Source organism: Cebus imitator, unplaced genomic scaffold (genome assembly GCF_001604975.1).
Source record: "Cebus imitator isolate Cc_AM_T3 unplaced genomic scaffold, Cebus_imitator-1.0 Scaffold24, whole genome shotgun sequence".
In the NCBI taxonomy this organism is placed as follows: Eukaryota; Metazoa; Chordata; class Mammalia; order Primates; family Cebidae; genus Cebus; species Cebus imitator.
In genome coordinates, this window is record NW_016107339.1 from 12,248,632 (window position 1) to 12,254,705 (window position 6,074).

A 6,074-nucleotide genomic window follows, 5' to 3' on the forward strand; every position below is an offset into this window, starting at 1 on the left:
TAGCCTGGGTTCTGAGGGGCCCCCACCGCGGATCCCCGCTTCAGCTCTTGGCCCCCAGTCAGACCCCCACACAGCAGCCAGAGGGATCCTGTGAAATGTCCGTGGATCCTTCCACACCCCTGCTGAAGGGAGAACCCTCCACAGCTTCCCATCACTCTTTAAGGAAACCCCAAACCCTGGCCCAGCCTGTGAGACTCTGCAGGTCCAAGTCCCCGGGCGTTTCTCCAGCCTCATCTCCTTCCCTGTCTCACTCCAGTCACTTGGGCCTCCTCACTCTTCCCAAACACTCAGCTGCTATTTCTTCAACAGGGAATACTCTTCCCCCTAATTCTGGCGCGCTCTGCTGGGCTAAGTTGCCTTCACAGAGAGGAGTTTCCTGACTGGCCCACGTTAGACAGCACCCACCCTGTATCCCTGCAGGATGCACCTGCCGCTTCATCTTTCCTCCTAGAGTTCATTGCTGCCTGACAGTAGCTACTGTGTCGCAGAACAGAAGAGCTGCGCTGGTAAGAACTTTGCTCGTTTCTGTCTTTTTTTTTTTTTTTTTTTTTTAGAATCTTGCTTTGTTGCCCAGGTTGGAGCGCCATCTTGGCTCACTGCAACCTCCGCCTCCTGGGTTCAAGCATTTTTCCTGCCGCAGCCGCCTGAGTGGCTGGGATTACAGGCGCCCACCACCACACCTGGGTAATTTTTTGTATTTTTAGTAGAGACGAGGTTTCACCATGTTGGCCAGGCTGGTCTCTAACTCCTGACCTCAGGTGATCCTTCCGCCTGAGCCTCCCAAAGTGCTGGGATTACAAGCATGAGCCACTGCGCCTGGCCCGTCTTCTACTGAACTTCCGAATCCTGAAACTGTGCCTGGCACATGGAAGATGTCCTAGAAATATTTGTTAAATGAATGAATAAATGGAGCAAATGCCTGAAATCCTAGGCACCATTAGGAGGACAGAGACCTTGCTTTGTTTTATGGAGAGAGGCCAGCTGGGTTGCTGAAAGTTTGTTTCTGGAGGTGCAGAACGAACTACTTTGGGACAGATTCTGTTTGCTTTTTCTTCACTCCAGGTGGGGCCCTTTACACACAAGCAAGCCAGAGCCCACCCCCATTTGTTTGCAGAGGAGGCAACTGAAAAGTCACCACAAATCGCAGTGCAGATGCTGCAGTTTGCCCGGGGGATGTTTAGTCATGCAAATTGGGAGCGTCTCTGTCCCGGCTGTGTCCTCGAAGCATTAAGGAAATGCTTTTCCCTAAATGCGCAGTTAGACTGAACTGTGGCTGTCCCAACATGGTGTCACTTTGACTTGAATAACCAGACTCCGGAAATGTATTTTCAGTTATTAGGACTGCCTTGCCTGGGCCCAGAGCCAGTCCTCATTCATTCATTCATTTATTCAATCATCCATTTATTCATTCAACAAGTCAGTACTGAGCACCTGTGTGGGCTGGAGTGAACCAGGCTGACACAGACTCCGCGAGAAGCAATGAGTATTCCTACTGCAGGCATCGCTTGGGTCTAGGGCCACAGGTGGGGAGCAGGGTGCTGGAGAGGACACCCTGAGGCTGTGAGCCGGGGAGGTGAAGAGACCTGGAGATCTGGAGAGGCAGGAGGTTGTGGAATCAGGCCCGGGCCACAAGGAGGGTGGGATTTCTGGGTTTGTGAGCCTCAAGAGCAACTGCTGCCGGCAGGCAGCTCACACACTCTCAAGACCCTGCTCACTGTCTCCCAGACCTTCAGGAGCACATGCTCTGGGCTTCCCGCTGCACACTGGTACAGGGAGAGGGGATGAAATCGAGAAGGCGGTTACCAGGCAGAGAGAGGTGAGCTGGAGCAGTAAACATTAGAGCAGAGGACGCAGGCACGAGGGACGGCGGATGCCTTGAAGAATCGCCACCACAGAACACCCAGAAGCGCTTCATAAAATGAAACAACCATTCTTTTTCAGTACATGGCTGGGTTTGTAAAATGAATAAATGAATGAATACAAGGAAAACCTTTAGGGTGTCAAACATAAAGAGGCTGCTGGGAGCCTGAGTGTGGGGGACTCGGAAGCTGCTGGGAGGCCTCAGGTGGTTTGCAGATCATGCTTCTGCAAGAGCCCAATCAGGTTTCTCAAGAGCAGCGTGACGGCGTTTTGAGCCTGATGATTCTTTGTTTCGAGGGGTTGTCCCATGCGTTGGGGGATGTCTAGCTGCACCCCTGGCCTCAACCCACCAGATGCCAGTAGCACTTTCCTCCTCTAGTGTGACAACCAGAAATGTTGCCAGACTTTGCCAAATGTCTCCCGGGGACAAAACTGTCCAGGTGGTGAACCACAGGCCTAGAGGCTTGGTTGTAAAAGGCCCCGCAGGGAAGAAGGGCTGTGGACCTAGGGCGGTGGGGAGTTGTAATCGAGAGCTCCATAAAAAAACCAAGACTCTCAAAAGGCTACACTTTTTGTGGAAGGATAGAGAAAAACATCCATTCAGAGGCAAAGGGAAGTGATAAGAACATTTGTCTATTTTGGCAAGTGCTCTTTGTAGGAAAAAAAAAAATTAAATTTTGTAATCACAAGCCTGACCACACAGGGGTTTGCGTAAATATTTGCATTATGTGTGTTCCAGGAAATGCCAGGTGGTGGAACTAACTCCAAGTATGTTGGTAGCACCTAACCACCTGGCCGGCAGAAGCAAAAGCAAATTCTCTTGGGAGGGACAGACCTTCAACTTTTGCTAAACAAGATTCCCATGGATAGAGACCAGCTAAGCTCGAGTTTACAATACAGAATTACAAAGCATACAGGGAAACAACAGATCACAAGTGAGTCAGTAAAAACCACAAATGGCAGAAGTAGACCTTCAAGACTTAAGATATTGGAATAATCAGATCCTCTGTGTGTGTGTGTGTGTGTGTGTGTGTGTGTGTGTGTGTGTGTGTGTGGTGTGAATTTTTTAGAGCTAAGGGCTCCAATCTGTCACCCAGGCTGGAGTGCAATGGTGATGTGATCTTGGCTCACTGCAGCCTCTACCTTCTAGGCTCAAGTGATCCTCTTTCCTCAGCTTCCTGAGCAGTTAGGATGACAGGCTCACATCACCATGCTTGGCTATTTTTTTCTTTTTTGTAGAGACAGGGTCTCACTATGTCTCACTATGTTGGTAGTCTCAAGCTCCTGGCCTTAAGTACCCAAAGTGCTGGTATTATAGGCATGAGCCAATCACATCTGGCCCAGAATATTTCTTTTTTAAGTAACATGTTTAAAATGTTTAAATAGTTAAAGATGCTATCAGGATAACCAGGCAAATTATGAAAACGAACAAATAGACTCAGAAATGAAAATGATACTGTTGCAATTTAAAACCCAATAGATGGGTTATATAGCATATTAGATATAGCCGAAGAGATAATTAGTGAACTGGAAGACAAATATGAAGAAATCACTGCTATAATGCAGCACAGAGAGAATAATATGAACAACAGGAATAAAAATATGGAATACAGAAAGAGGAATTTAACAGATGTCATCTAGGAATTCCAAAGGAGATCACTGAGAGGATGGGAAAGGCAGTATTTAACAATGTGTTGATTAGAAATTTTTCTGAAATGATAAATTATGGGAAGGAAATATAAAGAATTCTAAGCAGAGTAAATGAGAAGAAATCCAGACCTACAAACATCGTAGTGAAACTGCAGATTGCCTCCCAGTGGACCATAAAAAAAAAGAAACTGCAGAAACCTCAAAAGATCTTAAAAGCAGGTAGATAGAAAAAGTCAGATTACAATGACCCAAGGATGGATCTGTGGGACATGAACACTGTCCTGGGGTGCCCAGAAATGCTGGACTGCTGCTAGCATGAGAATGTGCAGGCTCAGACCATCACTGCTAGAATTAAAAATGTATATAATCAGCCGGGCGCGGTGGCTCAAGCCTGTAATCCCAGCACTTTGGGAGGCCGAGGCGGGTGGATCACAAGGTCAAGAGATCGAGACCATCCTGGTCAACATGGTGAAACCCCGTCTCTACTAAAAAACTACAAAAAATTAGCTGGGCATGGTGGCACGTGCCTGTAATCCCAGCTACTCAGGAGGCTGAGGCAGGAGAATTGCCTGAACCCAGGAGGCGGAGGTTGCGGTGAGCCGAGATCGCGCCATTGCACTCCAGCCTGGGTAACATGAGCGAAACTCCGTCTCAAAAAAAAAAAAAAAAAAAAAAAAAAAAAAAAAAAAAATGTATATAATCTTAGTGATCCCTCCAGCTGGGCCTGGTGGTTTCACAACCACAGAGGGAACCTCCCACACTCCTTTGGCCCATGGGCTGTGGGAGGTTCCTTTTGAATGCGAGGGTGAGGGCTGATTTGCAGCACTGCCTGTCTACAGTCTGGGGAGAGCAGTGGATGGGAAGGAGTGGGAGTTAGGGGACCTGGAATTGACCCTAAAGGCAATAGGAGGCCTGGGGCTGACCCTAGGCCTCTGGTCTTGCTTGGGACTCTAGTCCCCCCTCAAGGGGCTCTGGAGAACACTAAGGGCTGCCTTCCCATCCACAGAGGCTTCATGGAGGAGGTGATGAGCTGTAAGAGGAAGCTGGGAATGGTGGGATGGGGAAAGGTGGGGTGGGGCTGGGGTGTGTGCAACAAATTGGGGAGGACACGGGCGAGTGAGGTTGAGAAGGAGAGAGTGCTGAGGGGAAACCTGGGACTGTCTCTATTTCTGGGTAAAAGCAGTACCTCCCTGCTCCCACACCTTACACATACACAGCCCCTTGTCCATTCGTGCTATGAATTTCTCACCAAACAAGCTTCATTAATCGTCTAATAACTGGATTAATTAAGGATGCTGAAAGTAAACAGCAAGAAGGTAATTTGCTCCTGATTGTGTAATTGTGGGAGGATGCACTTATTTGCATATGCAAAGAAGTCTCCAGACACGATGACAACAGAGAAAGTAATTGTGTACCTAAGCCCCCAACCCCAGCTCTTCCTCCCATCCCCGACCTCCTCCAGAGCCCTCCTTAGCCTCAATTGACACGTGACTGAGAGGCCAGCCCAACTCCCCAGCCCAACTCCCCAGCCCCACCCATCCCAACTCGTAACGCCCTGGGCAAAAGCTCACTAGGTCGTATTTTTCACCTGAGTCCAGGATTTGCTGAGTGTACGTCTTCAAAGGCCCCTTAGAATCTTGCCTCCTTCACGAAGCCTTCCGGGATTGTGTCCCGCAGGGGAAGTGAGCTGCAGGTTGCTCAACTTTGTAGAAGAGCTGGCGCACAACTCCAGCTAAATCCGCGAACCCTGGGGACTGGCGAGGCGTAAAGGCCCTGGAGAGAGGCCACCCTCTCTTCCCCTCACCAAGGCTAGGCTCAGGCTTGGTTGCGGGTACCTTGCGCTGGGTGTTCCCTTCCCCCCACCGCAAGGTCTTGGCCGTCACCTTGTTTTCTTACGGTGGCTGATGTCTCTCCTGAACTCGATTTGCATTTTCAAAGCAGCTAATAGACGCATTAAAAAAATCCATTTCGACTCGGGATTGAGTGTGAGTAGAGCGAGATCGATTCGCAGAGGCCTCTCCCCGCGGCCCTCGCGTCGCCATGGAGACCGCGGAAGCCGCCCCGCCCACCTGGCTCCCAGACGCTGCAGAAAGGCCCCTCCGCTCCCGGACCCGTCCAGCTCTCCCCATCCCGTGGTCGTGACCCTTGTCCACACCCGGGAGGGTTAGTTAGCTTGTCGCTTCCCAACCCGCAGCCTCTTCCAAGAGCTCGTAAACTTCTTGAACCCTCCCTGGACAAGTGTGCAAACCAGTTGGGGGGCGAGGGGGAGGCGGCTTGATGTGTCGACAGAACTGCCCCCCACCTTTGATCTCAAACCACCTCCCTACTGCCGGGCCAGATGTGGTTATTGCGTGGCCCTGGGGTTTGAAAGGCCCCCATCGTGCCTGGGGTTCAAATCCCGGGTTTGCCTCCTCCTTGCTGTGAGACCTTGAGCAAGGTCCTCATTTTGTCCTCTCTAAAAGCAATACGAATACCTCCCTCAGGATTAGGGTGAGGCTGAGGCTGAGCAAGAGCCATGCTTGAGACAGCAAAGATTTTCAACTCTCCCTAGGTTGCTTGGGAGA

The 6,074-nt window shown here is 50.1% G+C and overlaps 1 long non-coding RNA gene across 1 annotated transcript; it reads right to left on the minus strand.

Moving 5' to 3' along the window:
• Positions 1 to 871: 871 nt before the first annotated feature.
• On the minus strand, positions 872 to 5,544 carry LOC108300020. Its single transcript, XR_001823213.2, has 2 exons — positions 5,346 to 5,544; positions 872 to 1,591 (listed from the first exon to the last, which is right to left on the minus strand). It is a non-coding gene; the product is annotated as an uncharacterized LOC108300020 (long non-coding RNA).
• Between the last annotated feature and the right edge of the window lie 530 nt (positions 5,545 to 6,074).